Source organism: Chlorocebus sabaeus, chromosome 25 (genome assembly GCF_047675955.1).
Source record: "Chlorocebus sabaeus isolate Y175 chromosome 25, mChlSab1.0.hap1, whole genome shotgun sequence".
NCBI lineage: Eukaryota > Metazoa > Chordata > Mammalia > Primates > Cercopithecidae > Chlorocebus > Chlorocebus sabaeus.
In genome coordinates, this window is record NC_132928.1 from 81,517,148 (window position 1) to 81,536,309 (window position 19,162).

General features: G+C 39.4%; 1 protein-coding gene and 1 pseudogene across 5 annotated transcripts in view; both read right to left on the reverse strand.

The window, feature by feature from the left end:
• The window catches only part of AKT3 (AKT serine/threonine kinase 3), a 359,827-nt gene that overhangs the window by 118,361 nt on the left and 222,304 nt on the right, over positions 1 to 19,162 (reverse strand). The gene's annotated exons all lie outside the window — the stretch shown is intronic.
• On the reverse strand, positions 10 to 10,423 carry LOC119619726 (fatty acid-binding protein, brain pseudogene; annotated as a pseudogene).

The following is a 19,162-nucleotide window of genomic DNA, read 5'->3' on the forward strand; positions in this document are numbered from 1 at the left end:
AAGAAAAAAAAGCAAACCTTCAATATATGTTTTGAGCACTGATAATAATAATTTCACTATTTCTCTAAAATTGTAAGCAGTTAAGCCCAGAGATTGAAAAGGATTTTAAAACACAGTGGCATGCTTCCTTTACCACTCAGCATTCTCTCCACCAAAATACAAAAAAACTCAAATTAATGATTTAATTCATACGGCTGTATAAGTTCATATAAATTCAATCATACTTAATCAAAGTATATCAAGAATGATATAAAAATCAGCCAGAAAATTATCAGGGAGAATTTATCAACTAATATTTCAGCATGAGGTAATTTAATATCTCCGTGTTTGTAATACATTTTATTCAGGGGGATGAAAGGATATATTTCACAATAAATATAGAATCTAAAAGTCTCCTACTTTAAAGAAATTCGTTATTAGAACACACAATACACAAGCAATATTTAGTTCTAAATTACACATTTTAGAAATAGAAAGGAACAGAGTATAAAAATATATATCTTTCTGCTTGTGGCTTTTTGCTTTTTTATTTTTAGAGACAAGTTCTTGCTCTGTTGCCCAGGATGGAGTACACTGGTACAATCATAGCTCACTCTAACCTTGAACTCCTGAACTCAAGCATTCCTTCTGCCTCAGCCTCCTGAGTAGCTGGGATTACAGATGTGAGGCGCCATGCCCAGCCTTATGCACTTCCTTATTTTTTTAGAGATAGGGTCTTGCTATGTTGCCCAGGCTGAGCTCAAATTCCTGAGGATCAAGCAATCCTCCAGCTTCAGACTCCCAAGTAGCTGAGACTACGGGATTTTTTTCCTTTGGTTGCAGGGGGGCGGGTGTTACACATTTTTTTTTAATTCCAATAGGTTTTTGGGAAACAGGTAGTGTTTGGTTATATGAATAAGTTCTTTAGTGGTGATTTCTGAGATTTCGGTGCACCCATCACCTGAGAAGCATACACCATACCCAATGTGTAGTCTTTTATCCCTCACCCTGCTTCCATCCTTTCCCCCAACTCCCCGAAGTCCACTGTATCTTTCTTATGCTTTTTCGTCCTCATAGCTTAGCTCCAGAGAATACAGGTTTAATGTGCATCTTTTTTTTTTTTTTTTTTTTTTTTGAGACGGAGTCTCACTCTGTCGTCCAGGCTGGAGTGCAGTGGTGCGATCTCCGCTCACCGCAAGCTCTGCCTCCCGGGTTTACGCCATTCTCCTGCCTCAGCCTCCCGAGTAGCTGGGACTACAGGCACCTGCCACCACGCCCAGTTAGTTTTTTTTTATTTTTTTAGTACAGACGGGGTTTCACCGTGTTAGCCAGGATGGTCTCAATCTCCTGACCTCGTGATCCGCCCGTCTCAGCCTCCCAAAGTGCTGGGATTATAGGCTTGAGCCACCGCGCCCGGCCAATGTGCCTCTTTTTTAAAAAAAAAAACAAAAAAAACAAAAAAAGGCTCACAATCCTCCTACTGTAGGTGATCATTTTAAAATGTAAGTATATTTCAAACCAAAAATAAACTAAGAATGTTTTCCCCAACTTTGGGCATAATCTCATATTGCTATCAAAAGCAAACTAGTGTTTTCGCCAACATATGGAGAACTGGAGTTAATGTTTCGTATTTCAGAAGTAACACTATCTTAAAGAAGAAACGAAAGGAAGACAACTGCTGAAGCTAACAGAGCATCTCTGTTCTTCAATTCTGGCAAGATCTTAAAGCCCTTGCTGAATCAATTTCTTAACACTATCAGAAAATCAAAATTAGATATAAGAAAGACATGGAAAGCAAAACATCAGGACACTGCATTATATTTGTTATCATTATAAAAATATTTGACCTTAAACTCAAAAGATAATAACTACATTAATCAAAGAAGCTAAGATCCTACAACCATTCCAAGAAGGTCAGATCAATTGTGTCTGAACAGAAAGTATAATTAAAAACAAGTGAAGGAAAGTATAAACATGAAATCATCTCAGTCTTAGTTGTTTTATAGGAGTCAATTTTAAGTGCTCAATTTGAAAGCCACTGTCATATCGTACTATAGTTCGTAAGTTAATTAGAATAGCAAACATTGCAAAACAAAATAAATCAGAAGCAGAAATGACACCAGAACTTACTGATTTCCATATATACTGTGCCTAACATAATGGTAAGCATACAGCAGATACTTAATACATGTCTATTGAATTGAATCGTGTATCATAGGAAAGAATTCCAAGATGTCAAGTGTGCAAGAGTTCATTCATCCATTCATCCATCCAGCCATCCAGCCACCCACCCAACTCCTTCAACACATATGCAAGGACTATCTTCTGGGTATTCGTCTGCATATCAGAGACAGGACACTGAAAAAACAAAATTCTCTGCTCTCATGGAGCTTTAATTCTACCTACATGGTGATCAGTGTTAACTGGAAAAACCAGAGAAGGGGATACTACTGTCAGTGAGCATCAGAGGGAGTATGAAATACATGATTAAGCATTATACAAGTGGCTATTTTGTGATATGCTGAACCAAGTCCATTCACTTAAAAAAAAAAAAAAAAAAAAACTGCTGATGTGCCCTCACTAATTGCTAAGAATAGTGCTGGTATAAAGTAACTTAATAAAAAAGATAAGATTCCATTGCTCATGGAGTTCACAGGCTAGTGGAAAACACAAACAAGTAAATTATCCAACTTAAACAATTACTCCTTCTGATAAGTGGTATTAAGGAAAAAGTGGAGGTTATCCACTATTGTCAATGGGGCTGTAAGGGAAAACCAATGCTATTGGAAGAGTTTAAGTTGGGTATTGTGATGGTGCGGGACATGGAGAAAGTGATGGGGTGTGGGTGACATGTTTGTAAAAGTCTATTCATGTTCTTCTAAGAAGGATCAATTAAGAAAGTATTACAGTACCCCAAGAGAGAAGTGAGGATGGCTTGGACTACTATGGTGGCAGCAGGAACAAGAAAAAGGGGATAGTTTTGAGATATCAAGTTAACAGTAATAATATAAAAGTTACATGCCTCCAACATGAGAGTGAATCATAGAAATTTGTATAGGCAGTTCAGAAAGAAATTCACAGAAGATAACATTTACATGTTATGGTTTAAGATGTTAAGTAATCTGGGTCAATAAATTAGGAAAAGACTAAGGAAAAGTATGTATGCAATTTATTTGGAAGTAGAAAAGATATTCTAGTGCCTTGAAAAATGTTAGTGAGGTATTACATTCTATTTTGTTAATACAGCCTTATCACACATAATAGTTATTTCTCTAAATCACTTAATAAGTTTCATAAGGGAAGACTTTTTTACCCCCTAAATTTGTCTGACCACACGCAAGGAACCACGTAAAGACGTATGGAGGCAAAAGCAAAAACAGTATTTCTTTGTTATGAGAATGGAACTAGAATGAACACCATGTACATATCAAAATGTATTTTCTAACATATTTTACAGCTGATCAGATTAGAATTTCTTCCCATTAATGCACATTTAATGGTACTGTATTTCACACACTAATTAGTTTCTGCTATGAAGATAAGGTATGCGCAAGCTAAAAAGTAAACACAGATGCCAATAATTTTTAATTACAGTTAAAAGCAACATGTCAAAACAAAAAGTTAAAAATAATAGTAGTAAAACAGTGACTAAAACAATGTGATGCCTTTCAAAAAATCCATTTGTTGATCATAATTATAAAGAGTTCTAGCAATGCCTGGGTATACAATATTTTTTTTTTCATGGAAAAGCTTTTGAAATACAAATTTACATATATTATCCATGATAAAATACTAAATAATGAACTTTTAAATCTAATTTCTTTCATGGAAAGAAGCATTAGGGGAAATGGGATTTTATTTCTTGAGGCAAAGGAATAGTCTTCTTTTAATATTTATTTTCCTGATCCTCTCCAATTTATCATTCACCCTCTACTACACATGATCTAAAGTTCTCCTTTCATTTGACCCTCTCAATGTTTTGTGGTAGTTAGGTTATTTGAGGGAATGAGGTGTAGGAGATGGCAAAGAAGAGGAGAAAAAGAAAATTTCTACTCTTAATTATCAAGAACACCATGAGTGTCATCTCCTTTAATCCCTGCACCAACTGATTCCACATCTAAGTTCAACATTAAAGGTCATTTCTACTTCAAAAAACTGCCTCCCATCTTCAAACAACCTACTATCTACTTCACTAGGTACTCTGCTCACATTATTTTCTCCCAAATTGACCACAAATCTAGTTGAAATCAAGACACATTCTGTCTAAACCATTTCCTTCATCCACCCAGAGCTATACTTGAGACCTAGAGGAAGACAGGAATCAGGTGGGAGAAACAGGAGGAAGAGGGTAGAGAAGTGTTACTTTGGCACATATTTTTTGATACATAATAGTTGTATACATTTCAGAGTTGTTTTATGTTGTTTTGACACATTCCACATGTGTAATGACCAAATCAGGGTAATGGGGATATTCATCACCTCAAACCTTTAACTTTTCTTTATGCTGGAGACATTCAAATTCTTCTCTTTGCTATTTTTAAATACACAGTAGATGGTTGTTAACTATAGTCACCCTACTGAACTATCTAACACTAGGTCTTATTAGAACTGTACTTCTGTACCTATTAATCAACTTCATCTCCCCATCCCTCTGCCATTCCCAGCCTCTAGGAATAACCAATCTATTGTCTACCTTGATGCAATCCCATTTTTTAGCTCCCACATAAGAACAAGAATGTGCAATACTTGTCTTTCTGTGCCTGGCTTATTTAACATAATGGGTTCCATTTCCATCAATGTTGCTGCAAGTGACATTATTACATTCTTTTTATGGCTAAATAATATTCCACTCTGTATGTTTATCACATTTATCCTTTCAGTCATTGATGGACACTTAGGTTGATCACATATTTTGGCTGTTGTGAACAGTACTGCAATAAACCTAAGGGTGTAGATGTTTCCTCGATATCATGATTTCGTTTTGGATATATATATGGTAGTTATATTTTTAGTTTTTGAGAAACTTTCATATAGTTTTCTATAGTTGCTATACTGATTTACATTCCCACCAACAGCATAGGAGAGTTCATTTGAGCATCCGTGATGTTTTGTGTTTTTTGATAAAAGTCATTGTAACTGGGGTGAGACGATGATATGGTCAGGTCCCCACCCAAGTCTCATCCTGCACTGTAATCCCCATAATCTCTAAATGTTGAGGGAGAGACCTTCTGGGAGGCGACTGGATCGGGGGCAGTGTCCCCCAGGCTGTTCTTGTGATAGTGAGTGAATTCTCAGGAGAACTGATGCTGTTATAACTGTCTGACGGTTTCTCCTTCACGCACTCACTCTTTCGTTGCCTGACACCACGTAAGACATGCCTCTTCCCCCTTCCACCATGACTGTACGTTTCCTGAGGCCTCCCCAGCCATGCAGAACTGTGAGTCAATTAAACCTCTTTTCTTTATAAACTACCCAGTCTTGGGCAGTTCTTTATAGCAGTGTGAGAATGAACTAATACAGATGATATCACATTGTGGTTTTGATTTGCATTTCCCTGATGATATGACACACTTTTACAAATTAAACTACAATGATTACCAGTGATTATTATTTACTTTTGCACTGTCTCAACAAGCCATATGTTAGCAACCTATACTTTTTTTTCCCCACCAGAGGAGAGATGTCACACTTATCAAGCTCTAAATTTTGGATTCTAACTTTTGTTCCTTGAAAACTTGAGCACTGGCCCAGATAATGACTTCTAATACTTCTTCCATTCACCAACTGTCAGACTGTTTTCTGTTCCTTGATTTCTATTCCTTTTTTCGAAGACTTCTCACCTTGATGGAAAAGATGAAAGCACCACTGTTCTTTGTTAACTACAAACATTATTGCACCTTTCTCCAGCATTGTGTTTAATACTTTGTTCTTGATGCTCCGGTTCCAAATATTCCTTAGATGGAGGGCTACATGAACTCCTTTGACTTCCATCATGATATAATCACTTTGGACTCCAGTCTTTCTTCTGACTCTCTCATTCGCAGTATTGGGACAAGTTCACCTCTACCCTCTTAACTCTGTAGTTCACATCTAAAGATAAATTTACACAAACATATTGACTAACAATATTGGAATCTCCCACCAATCTCAGTTGAATCTTCTGAGGCCTCTTTCATCCATTGCTACTTAGGTCATTTTTCATTTTCTCAGGATGGTTGTTTCAAATATTTCCCAGGCCTTCTCCCTTGCCTGGTATGTATACTTAAATGTACACACTAACCCTTACCTAGTCAAGCTACTAAGCTAAGACTAGAACCCAGGTCTGTGCTGACTTCCAAGCACAGAAGCTTTTCATTTATTTGTCTCTCTTTATCTCAACCTCACTCATTCCCACTTTCAAAATGCGATCTTACTTCCTACTGAGAAGAGAAGCCACAAACATAACATTTAACACATGTGATCCCTCCTTCCTCCTGAAAACATGTTCTTCTCTTGGGTCCCAGGACATCCTAATCTCTTCATTTTCCTCCTCTTCAGTGACTGTCTTTCCTCAGTCTCAATTGCTGCTTCCTTTGCTCTGAAATCCTTATTCTGTAAGCATCTCCAGGGCTCAGTCCTCAGAATTCTCTTCACTGGGTACACTCTTCCTTTGGTGAACTCATTCAGACTATGGCTCTAATACAGGAAATATGCTGACAGACTACCAAATTTATACCTCAAATTTAGACTTCTTTCCTAAACTCAAGAAATGCCTATTTGGCATGGATGTATAATTAATGACATAAACTGGAGTATCTAACAAAAACAGCAAATCTGACATGTCTAAAACCTAATTCTAAATCTCCCTTCGAAAAGTTTCTTCTGCAATCAACTTCATTGCAGTGAATGGCAACACCGTGCTTTCAGTTGCTTAGACCAAACGTCTTAACAAAGATCTCCAACTCCTTTTTTCTTTCCACCCATACTCTATATTCAATCTGTCAGGCAATCCTGTTGGTTCTTCATCAAAATACACCCAAGATCTCATTATCATCACTACCTCCACTGCTACTACCCTAGTACAAGCCACTATCATCAATTATCTAGATTACTGCTGTAATTAGCAAACTATCTGCTTCCAATCCACAGTCTATTGTCAACACTGCAGCCAAAGTGATACTGAAAACTAGGTTGTGTAACTACACAGCATAAAAATTTCCAAAAGCTTCCCACTTGATTTATAGTAAAACCCAATATCCTTACAAACAATCCTATACCATTCTTGTTCCACACCATGCTAGACTCCTAGCTATTCAAAGAATGTGTTAGAATGTGCTAAGTAAGCTCCCTTCCTCAGGGCCTTCTCAATTGCTATTTCCCCCTGCTGGAACATTCTTCCTTCAAAATATCTAAAGGACTTGCTTCCTGATCTCCTTCAAAAGCTTGCTGAAATTTCACCTTTCAGTGAGCCCTTCCATAATCATTCTATTTAAAACTGCATTAAGTCCCAAAAATCACTACCATCATTATTCCTTATTTCCCTACTCCAGTTTTCTCTGTAGTGTGGATTAGTTTCTTACATACTCTATGGTTTATTTATTTATCACGTGTATTATTTATTCTCTAATTCCTGACTTGAATATAATTTCCCACAGGAGAGGAGTTTGTCAGTTGAATGGTCCCAGTGCCTAGAGCAGTACCTAGCAAATAACTAGGTGTTCGATATATATTTATTGAAATAATGAGTGAATGAACTAGTAAATAATGAATGATCTTGTTACATGCTGCTGAAGAACAGAAGCTACACGAACTGCATGAAATAATTCTAGAACATAAATCAATGAAATCATACTCCCAATAGAACAATGACAGTTGATGAAGGTATAGCAGATCAAACCATTATCTGCTTCTTACAATACACTACAATCATTGATGCAATGTTTAATATGGACGTTCAAAAGATTACGAAAGAAGAGAACAAAGTAACTGGCTGATCACGTTAAGAGATTTTGGTTAAGATTCACCAGTAAGAACTTAAGAGTCCAAGGAAAGAGAGATGCCAGTAATCAAGCAAACGCATTGGGCTGTTATTTTAATGGCAGAAAAAGGGTAACACATCAGGTCTGGGTTGCCCAAACTCTACGCATTCCCAGAAAAGTCAGTCTTCAGAATTGGCCCTTGGCCAACTCCTGGGAAATGAATTCTGAGTCTCTGAAATATTCTGCCTGGTCAGCGTATTTTTGTATGCTGGAGATCTTGGGCCACATGGTACCAGTTTGACTAGATAGTTTATGCTAACAACAGGATGCATGTTTAACACTTCGTGCCTGATTTTGCTCTGAGAAGTTGAACTCTGAGCATCTCAGGGCAGTCATGCAGCTACTGCTTGCCTATGTGACTGACTTCCAATAAAAACCCTGGACACCAAGGCTCAGGTAAGCTTCTTTAGTTGACAACACTTCACAGCTGGGAGAAGTAAGTGCATCTGTGATGGTTAATTTTATGTGTCAACTTGACTGGATTAAGGAATACCTAGAGAACTGGTAAAGCATTACTAATAGATGTGTCTGTGTTTCCAGAGGAGACTGGAATGTGAATTGATGGACTGAGTGAGGAATATTCACCCACAATGTTAGCAGACACCATCCAATCAACTAGGGACCCAAATAGGGACTAAAAAAGCAAAGAAAAGGTGCTCTCCTGGAACTGGACACTCTTCTTCTCCTGTCCTTGGACACCAGAACTCTAGGCTCTCTGACATTTGGACTCCAGGATTTATACCAGCAACTCCATAGTTTCCCACCGAAACCCAGGTTCACAGCCCTCAGCCTCAGAGTAAGAATTACACTATCAGCTTCCCAGGTTCTGAGGTTTTGGAACTTGGACTGAGATACGTTACCAGCATCCCAAGGTCTCCAGCTTCCAGATGGCCTGTCTGGGGAATTTTCAGCCTCCATGATCACATAAGCCCATTTCTCAGTGAATCCTCTCTCATATATGTATATGTATCTGATTGGGTCTCTCTGGAGACCCCTGACTTCACTACATCATCCATGTGACTCCACTGGAAGAAGATACCTTAAAGCTTGCACTTGGTTTCTCCAGGATTTTGCTCCATGTGGTTTTCCCTTTGCTGATTTTAATCTGTACCTTTTCACTATCATAAATAATAACCATGAGTCTTTTCTGAGTCTTGTGAGTCATGACTCACTGAGCCTGACAGTGATCTTAGGGACAGCTGACACAGTTGGCATCATAAGTAGGACTCATTAAAGCATGGCAAAAACATTGTTTCGAAAAAGGAAGAATGACAGGGCAGACAATAATAAACTCTGATGCCTAAATGGGTATACAGTCACCAATGGCATGAGACGGCAGCTGTATTGTGCTAAGTTACTACATATAGAAGTTGTCAATGGAATTTAGAAATGGCACACCAAAATCTCAAGGACTTAGATCACTGGATACACAAAGAAATGCAAAATGATGAGAAACAAGCTAAATACACAATCCACTGGTAACTTGTATTTTTTTCCCCACATGTAAGATTTTTATTCCAATTTGATTTGCATTTCAAAGGAAATTATAAAATGTATCCACTTTTTTTTTAAAGACAAAAATTTAATTATAAAACATGATAAACTTCCAGGTTAAAATTAGGCTGCTTGGAATAACAAACTCTTAAATCACCATTTTCCACCTCCACACCAAGAATAACCATCTAATCAACCATACTGTAACAGCAAGAGAGCACTGAGACTTGAGTAAATAGGAAAACTAAAGAGCTCTTCCAGCCCCAGACCATGAACATTTTTATGCCTTCTTATAGTGGTGAACGGCAACCACATCATCACCAAAAGTTAAGTCATAACCATTTCACCATACTTAACTTCTCTTATAAAATATGTTTCTTTGTCATCCCATTTCTGTATGTGAATGAGTTTGTCTCTATCCAGACTAACAACAAACTTGCAGTTTCTGTCATCTGTAGTGGTTTTATCAAACTCTTCTCCCAGATGGAAACTAACTTCTGTGTTCTTGAACATACTTCGAATCCTGATCACCACCTTTTGTCTCCTTGACTGATAATTACTGTTGGTTTGTTCACATTTCCCACCTGCCTAGTGACAAAGCCCATGCCTAGAGCCTTCTTCATGTACTCATCAAAGTTCTGTCAGCCAGCTTCCAAGAATTACAGAAAGCCTCCTCCATCCTTGGCCTTGCCCCACTTTAGAAACAGAAGTGAGGAGCTTCTGGTCTTATTGCCATTGCAGTCTGGTTTTTTTTTTTTTTTTTTCTTTGAGAGGGAGTCTCGCTCTGTCTCCTAGGCTAGAGTGCAGTGGCATGATCTCGGATCACTGCAACCTCTCCCTCCCAGGTTCCAGTGATTCTCCTGCCTCAGTCCCTCAAGTAGCTGGGATTACAGGCGCACTCCACCAAGCGAAGCTAGTTTTTCATATTTTTAGTAGAGACGGAGTTTCACCATGTTGGCCAGGCTGGTCTCAAGCTCCTGGCCTTGAGTGATCCACCCGTCTTGGCCTCCCAACGTGCTGGGATTACAAATGTGAGCCACTGCGCCTGGCCCAGTGTGCCATATTTTAAAACAGCTAAAATGAAAGTAAAAGAGAGTGTTAAGGAAATCCTGATGCTCAAAAAGCTCAGATTTTGGTTAAGCTGAGTTATGACTGTTAGCCTCCAGGATACAACCCAGTGGAAAATTATGCTGAAAAAAAACCAGATAGCATTTCTATAGCCTTTGACCACCAGGAACATCGTCCAAATGGTGGGCGACAAAACCATGATACTACTGGAAGCAGGGGTTATGTGTGAAGGAGTTATCTCGCCTTGTGAATTAGTATTCATCGGGTTCCTGAAGAACAATTAAGAAAATAGATCGTGAGAGTGACTAACTTGGAAGCAGTATCTTTGATTCTGAATGTTGCAGAATGAAGAAGTCTACTTGGGGTTGATGCAGGAACTACAACTTACTACTGAACAATCATAGATGGTTGTACATGATCCAAACACACAACAGATTGTTTCTAAAGGGACAGCTAGTCTGGTGGACTGGGTAAAAGCCATTGTAAAATTTGTTTACCCTGAAAAGGGAAATGGTCCTTCCCCTCCTTTAAATGCCAAGTGGCACTCCATACGTGACATAGCTGATAAGCTGCATACGCAAACCATCCTGGATTAACTTCATGGTCATCAAGATGTTTGTTCATCCTTAATATGCCCTTTAGATCATGGTAAATACTGTGACTAAAAGGGCCCCTCTATGACAGCATCTGATATAACTGCTGCAAAATCTATCAATGATCCAAGAAATGTGTTGGATTTGTTGTCTCAGCTTCTTACTATGGGTCTTACAGATGCTAAGAAAATAAGACTGAATCACAAGTGAACGGGTAAAGACAAAACAGACAGTCAAGGAAGTCCCAAGCAGGATGAAATTTTAAACGGTTACTAAGAGATGGGATGAATAAAACGGACACTGATGTTAACACAAAGGTCTTAATGCTGCATTATCAGAAGTTAGGCTTACCAATGGGAGCTCCTCTTAGTCCCCCAACACTGAAGGGCCCTAAACAAACACACTCTATGCACCCTAATTTCAAGCAATGCACCAAGCTGGGAGGCAAAAATGACAATGAAGAACCTCAGTTCAAATCATCAGAGGTGATGGGCTACCAAATTAATCAGGATGAGGACTGACACAGAACCAGGGTTTTTTTTTTTTAAGTAATCTCCAAGTAGGAACTGAAGGCCATAAGCACACCTGTAGGTACAATAGAAGGTAAAAAGGAAAGCTTCCAGGGGTTCCTGACACAAAATTCAGTGCCTCTGATTCCAAAACCTATTGTTAAAGTCCTAGCAGGGGCAATAATTAGAAAGGATATGAGGATGAAATGGTTGACAGGATTAAATTAAAATTTGGATGAAAATTAGTATGTTTGAATGAATCATGTGAAGTACTTGCATCCACATTACCTGAGTATGTTTTGGGGAAGGATATTATTCTGACCAGGGAAAGCTTCAGCTACTATACTGCAGAAAGCTTGCTAGTTTTTCCTTCAGTCAGAACATGCTAAATGAGAATCTATGGAACTTCCCCAGCTCACATAGGTTGTTAATTTGAAACAGTATCATGGTTGACCAAAAGAGATTTAGCACATTAATTAACAACATGTTCAACACTGGAGTGCTATTACCAACAAATTCTCTGTGTCGTGCATGAAAAAGGTGAATGACTCATGAAAACTCACAGCAGATAATCAAGACTTGAATAATGTAGTGTCATCTACAGCATCAGCAGTCTCTGACATGGTTTCAGAAGTTCTCAAAATAAAACAACCTAAAAGAGACATACTCAGCCAGACATAGTGGCTCACACCTGTAATCCCAGCACTTTGGGAGGCCAAGGCAGGAGGATCACTTGAGTCCAGGAGTTCGAGACTAGCCTGGGTAACAAAGTGAGACCCTGTTTCAATTTAAGAGAGAGAGAGAGAGAGAGAGAGAGACTGATTGTTATGCCAATACTTTTCCTTGGTCCCAATCTCAGGAAAAAACCAACTGCACTTTGCCTTCAAGTGGGAATGATCCCAATTTACACTTACGGCACTGCTACAGGTTTATCTGCACTCATCAGCTTACTATTATAATTTGTTTTGAAGGGATTTTGACTTGATACAGGTCTAGAATACAATAATATACTACAGTGATGACATGATGACGGTACCGGAAACCTAAGAACAAGCTAGGGCTGACCTGAAAATAGTGGGGGCTCACAGGAATACCACAGGCTAGAGGATAAATCCAGCAAATACCCCAGGGTCTACCAAACTGAAATTCTTACGAATAACCTGGGCAGGAACCACCCATAACATTCTACAGGCAACTAAAATTAAATTGCTGTTATTACATAACCATGAAAGTAAGCAAGAAGCATCCACTGCACCTGGTTTGTTTGAGTTTTGCAGAAGAAAAATTCTGTATCTGGGGACTAGTGCTAAATTCAATCCGTAAAACTACCTGAAAGAACATATATGAATGGAGACCTAAACTACAGCAGGCTATTATCTAAGTTGCAGTGGATCAATTAATGCCTTTGGGTCCTTATGATATACACTCAGATATGATTTTAGAAGTATCTGCAACTCATACTTAAACAGACTGGAGCTTATGGCAAAAAGCCCATGAATGCTGTCCAGCAGCAACCACTGGCATCGTGGGCCAGACAAGAAAGTATAGAACACATCATTAGAGAGACGATAAAAGAGAACACATCATTAGAGAGACGATGCTACTGGGCATTAACTGAAACTGTCTTTATGACTAAAGCATATAACATAATCCTAAAACTTAAAATACCCATGTCTTGGGTAATGTCAGAGAAACACTCTAACGAGTGCCTGTAACAAAATGAAAATGGCTTAACAGGAATGTGCTGAGGAATGCAAGAAGATACTTACCATATTCGATAGAAGAAAATCTTTTTTTTTTTTTTTTTTTTTTTTTTTTTTTTTTTTTTTTTTAAAGACAGGGTCTCACTTTGTATCACCCACTCTGAATACTGTGGGGGCAATCACAACTCACTGCAGTCTTGACCTCCCAGGCTCAAGCAATCCCACATCTCAGCCAACTGAGTAGCTAGTATTACCAGGTGCATGCAACCACACCTGGATAATTTTTATTTTTTGTAGAGATGAGGGTCTCACTATGTTGCCCAGGCTGAGTGTGAACTCCTGGACTCAAGCGATTCTCCTGCCTTGGCCTCCCAAAATGTTGAGATTACAGCCATGAGTCATCACGCTTGGCCTCCTCTTTTCTTCTAGACCAACTTTGGAACCATCTGTGAAGCTACCAGATCCTATTGCCACATCCTACTTTTCAAATGTTAGTGTCTCACAAAGAGCTCTCACTGACCACCAAAAAGTGGTTTGTTTTACAGATGATGGCAGTTCAAAGGTAATCAGCCAGCATCCTGTTTGGAAGGCTGTCACACTATGAATGACTGATGTGAAACTGATCGAAGAACAAATCAGCTCAAAGGGCTCAGTTGTACACTGTTTTCCTTGCAATGATGGAAGAACTAAACAAACATAACCCTGATGTGTGGATGTACACCCATGAATGGGCTGTAGCCATTTGCCTGGCCATATGCTCAGGCTGATAGGCAGTGAAAAACTAGACTATTAAATGCATGTGCCAGGCATGGTGGCTCATGCCTGTAATCCCAGCACTTTGGGAGGCCAAGGCAGGTGGATCACCTGAGGTCAGGAGTTTGAGACCAGCCTGACGAACATGGTGAAACCCCGTCTCTGCTAAACACAAAAAGTTAGCCAGGTGTGGTGGTGAATGCCTGTAATCTCAGCTACTTGGGAGGCTGAGGCAGGAGAATCTCTTGAACCTGGGAGATGGAGGTTGCAGTGAGCTGAGTTTGTGTCATTGCATTCCAGCCTGGGCAACAAGAGCGAAACCCCATCTCAAAATAGATAAATAAATAAAATAAATAATAAATGGTTGGATTACTAATGAGGCATGGCTCTATGAGAAGCATTATGGGAATTTAAGGAGTGAATTAAAGTAGGACATGTTGATGGTCATCAAAACAACTTCTTTCAGGATCAGGAGATGATTGGAACCAGCAAGTGGATGTCCCAGCATGCTTGTCTGAGGTGGCTATCTGGGTCCCCAAAATGAGTAGATATGGGAGATATGCAGCAATGCAGAGATGGGCTGGCCAGTGATGTATTCCTTTTGTACCCTCTGATGCACAAAATTCCAGAAAGAGCCATCCTGTCTGCCAGAAAGGGAGAGAGACTGCAGATGACTATGGCATATATTCCCAAGAAAAAAGTCCCCCCACTCCCATACATAGTTGGCAAGTACACTACACTGAGCTACTGCCACTATCCCCAGGAGACTATAAATGGTCATTCTTGGAAATAGACATTTACACTGGATTGAGCTTTGCATAACCAATGGTAGATACAAAAGCTCAAAATACTGTAAGATGACTGGAACAGAAGGTACTGCGCCTTATCATATCAAATAGACGTATCATGTCAGATATCATCCTCAGAGTAACAGTCTGATAGAGAATAGGAACGGGAAATAGAAACATTTGTTGGCTAAACAAATGTATGCTTCACAAATGTATGCTCACACTCAACCTGAGGATGGCTAAAGGAAGGTCCCTGCTCCATAGATTCCTCCACTTTTCTGGACATGGGGAGGAAGGGGTAGAGGAGCATGATGTTATCACTACAGAATTTTTAGCTACATCACCTCAACTTTCCTTTCTCCTACATAATGCAGTGGTCCTGGGAGTTGCAAGACAATTGTGGATGCCCAAAGCAGGAATGATCCCTAAGCAAGAAACTCTAATTAGACTTTTCAACCATTATTCCAGAACTCCTAAGGGCCTAATGGGATGGACTGTGCCTTCACCACATGTGGAGCTAACAGTGAATGCAGCTGCACTGCCTAGTAGTCAAGAGAGTCCTCTAGCTCGGTAACTATGCAATTCAACTCTGAAAGAATATGAAGGCACTGGGGAAGAGGCACTTAGTAGACTACTATTACTGCAGGCAATCTGATTCAGATATCCCTTCCAAAGGTGGAAAAGTTCACATTTCTGGGTACCTGACTGTATTCATTTCCTGTGGCCTCTATAATAAAACACCACCAAAACTTGATGGCTTAAAACAACAAAAACTTGGCCATGCGCGGTGGCTCACACCTGTAATCCCAGCACTTTGGGAGGCCGAGGTGGGCAGATGACCTGAGGTCGGGAGTTTGAGACCAGCCTGACCAACATGGAGAAACCCCATCTCTACTAAAAATACAAAATTAGCCAGGCCTGGTGGCACATGCCTGTAATCCCAGCTACTCAGAAGGCTGAGGCAGCAGAATCCCTTGAACCCAGGAGGCAGAGGTTGCAGTGAGCCGAGATCGTGCCATTGAACTCCAGCCTGGGCAATAAGAGCGAAACTCCATTTCAAAAAACAAAACAAAACAAAACAAAACAAAACAAATCACAAAAAATTTCTCATAGTTCTGGAGACCAGAAGTACAAAATCAAGACTGGCAGAGACATGATCCCTCCAGAGGCTCTGAAGAAGAATCCATTCCATGCCTTTCTCTTAGTTTCTGGAAGCTGCTGGCAGTCCTTGACATTTCCTGGCTTGAAGCTGCATCACTCCAACCTCTGCCACCTTTATATCACCTTCTCCTCTATGTAGGTGAAATCTCTATTTGCATCACTCCAACAAGGACGTTTCTCATTAGATTTAGGTCCCTCTCGGATAAGCAAGGATGATCTACTTAAGATTCTTAACTTAATTTTATCTGCATAACTATATATGCATACACCCTTTTTCCAAATAAAGCAAGAGTTAATAGGTTCCAGGGAATAGGATGTGAACATATTATTTTAGGGGCTACCACTCAACCCACTATAGTTCATTCCATCCTAACATTCACCCCATCCCAATATCCCCAAAAGTCTCAAAAGTCTCAACCAATACAGTATCAAGTCTAAGTCCAAAATCTCATTTAAGTATCATCAGCTCACAAGTCCCAAGTGTTATCATTCAATCAGGAATGGGTGAGACTCTGTACATAATCCATCCTGGGACAAAATTCCTCTAAATCTGTGGACCTCTCACACTAGAAAACAAGTTATCTGCTTCCAAAACACAATGGTAGAAAGGCCTAGGATAGATATTCCAATTCAGAAAGGGAGAAGATGGAAGAAATAAAAACATCACTGATTCCAAGCAAGTTCTAAACCCAGCAGGGGAAATTCGATTTCAAGGTCTATAACTAATCCTCAGTAATTTGCATTTCTATCCTCTAGGCCCATGGTGGCTCCATCAACTTCTGCCTTTGCAACCCTGATGGCTCCATCACCCTCTGTCTCTGGCCGCCAATTCATTCTTGTTGTTTTGTTTTGTTTTTTTTTTAAACTATAACATGCTTTCAGCTGACATCCATCAACTATAGCATTTCTTTTACAATGACAGGGTTTTTAACATTTTCAGTCTGTTCTGTAACCATACTTGAGTCTTTGGTGCTTTGTCTTTTGATAAATTCTAAAAACTGAACACTAATTTGGTGTTTGCGATGGTATAAGTAAATGAATATTATTCATGGGACAACCAAATAGCATGGTCAGACCTGTAATGAAGGAAAGGTTACACTACATCAATAGACCTGGGTTTCTCAAGAAACAATGTTTCATGTCTCAACCAAATAGCCTTTTTTCCCTCCCCCATACAGGCATACTTCAGGTTTCATTCCAGACCACCACAACAAGAGTATTGCAATAAAACAAGTCACACTAACTTTGTGGTGTCCCAGTGCATATAAAAGTTATGTTTACACTACACTATACTGTAGTCTATTAAGTGTGTAACAGCACTATGTCTAAAGAAATGTACATACCTTAATTTAAAAATACTTGATTGCCAAAAAAGGCGAAGGGTCATCTGAGCCCTCAGCAAGTCGTTATCTTTTTGCTGGCAGAAGGTCTTGTCTTGATGCTGATGGCTGCTGAGTGATCAGGGTGGCAGTTGCCAAAGGTGAGAGTGACTGTGGCAATTTCTTTTTTTTCTTTTTTTTCTTTTTTTTTTTTTGAGACGAAGTCTTGCTCTGTCACCCAGTGGCACGATCTTGGCATTCAAGCAATTCTCAAGCCTCAGCCTCCCGAGTAGCTGGGATTACAGGCACCCGCCACCACACCCAGCTAATTTTTGTATTTTTAGTAGAGACAGGGTTTCACCATGTTGGCCAGGCTAGTCTTGAACTCCTGACCTCAAGTTATCTGCCTACCTTGGCCTCCCAAAGTGTTGGGATTACAGGCATGAGCCACCATGCCCGGTGTGGCAATTTCTTAAAATGAGAAAACAATGAAGTTTACCATATTGGCTTTTTCTTCCAAGAAAAGTTTCTCTTTCTCATGCCATGCTGCTTACCCACAACAAAACTTTCTTCACAATTGGAGTCAATCCTTTCACAACCTGCCACTGCTTTATCAACTAACTTTATGTAAGATTCTAAATCCTTTGCTGTTATTTCAGCAATGTCCGTGGCATCTTCTCAAAAAGTAGATTCTATCTCAAGAAACCAGTTTATTTGCTCAACCATAAGAAGCAAATCCTCATTTGTTCATGTTTTATCATGGGCCTGATAAAATTCAGTCCTATCTTCAGGCCCCACTGCTAATTCTAGTTCTCTTACTATTTCTACCACATCGGCAGTTACTTCCTCCACTGGAGTCTTTAACTCCTCGAACTCATCCACGAAGACTGGAATCAACTTCTTACAAACTCCTATTAATGTTGATATTCTGACCTCCTTCCATGAAGCCTGAATGTTTTTCAAGACATCTAGAATGGTGAATCTTTCCCAGAAGGATTTCAATTAACTTTCCCCAGATCTATCAGCAGAGGAATTACTATCTATGGCAGTAATTACTATCTATTACAAAATGTATTTCTTAAATAATAAGACTTGAAAGTTGAAATAATGGGTTGCAGAATGGACATTGATAATGAGCTGCAGAACTGACACTCGGTCAGCAGGCATAAAAACAACATTCATCTCCTTGTATATCTCCATCAGAGCTTTTGCATAACTGGTGCATTGTCAATGAGCAGTAATATTTAAAAAGAAATCTTTTTTTCTGAGCAAGTCTCCACAGTGGGCCTAAAATATTCAGTAAAACATACTGTAAGCAGATGTGTTTGTCATCCAAGCTTTGTTGCTTTACTGATAGAGAACAGGCAGTGCAGAGTTACCATAATTCTTAAGGGCCCTAGGATTTTTGAAATGGTAAAGGAGCAATGGCTTCAACTTAAAGTCACCAACTGCATAGCCACTACTGAGAGAGTCAATCTGCCCTTGGAAGCTTTAAAGCCAGGCACTGACTTCTCCTTTCTAAGAAAGTCCTAGGTTCATCTACAAGGAAAATCTGTGGTTTCGTGTAGTCATCTTCAACAATTATTTTGCCAGATCTCTGGATAACTTGCTGCAGCTTCTGTGTCAGCACTTGTGGTTTCACATTGCACTTTTATGCTATAGAGATGGTGTCTTTCCTTAAAGCTCACACACCAACCTTTCCTAGCTTCCAACTGTTCTTCTGCAGCTTCCTCACCTCTCTCACCCTTCAAAGAATTGGGAGAATTAAGGCCTTGCT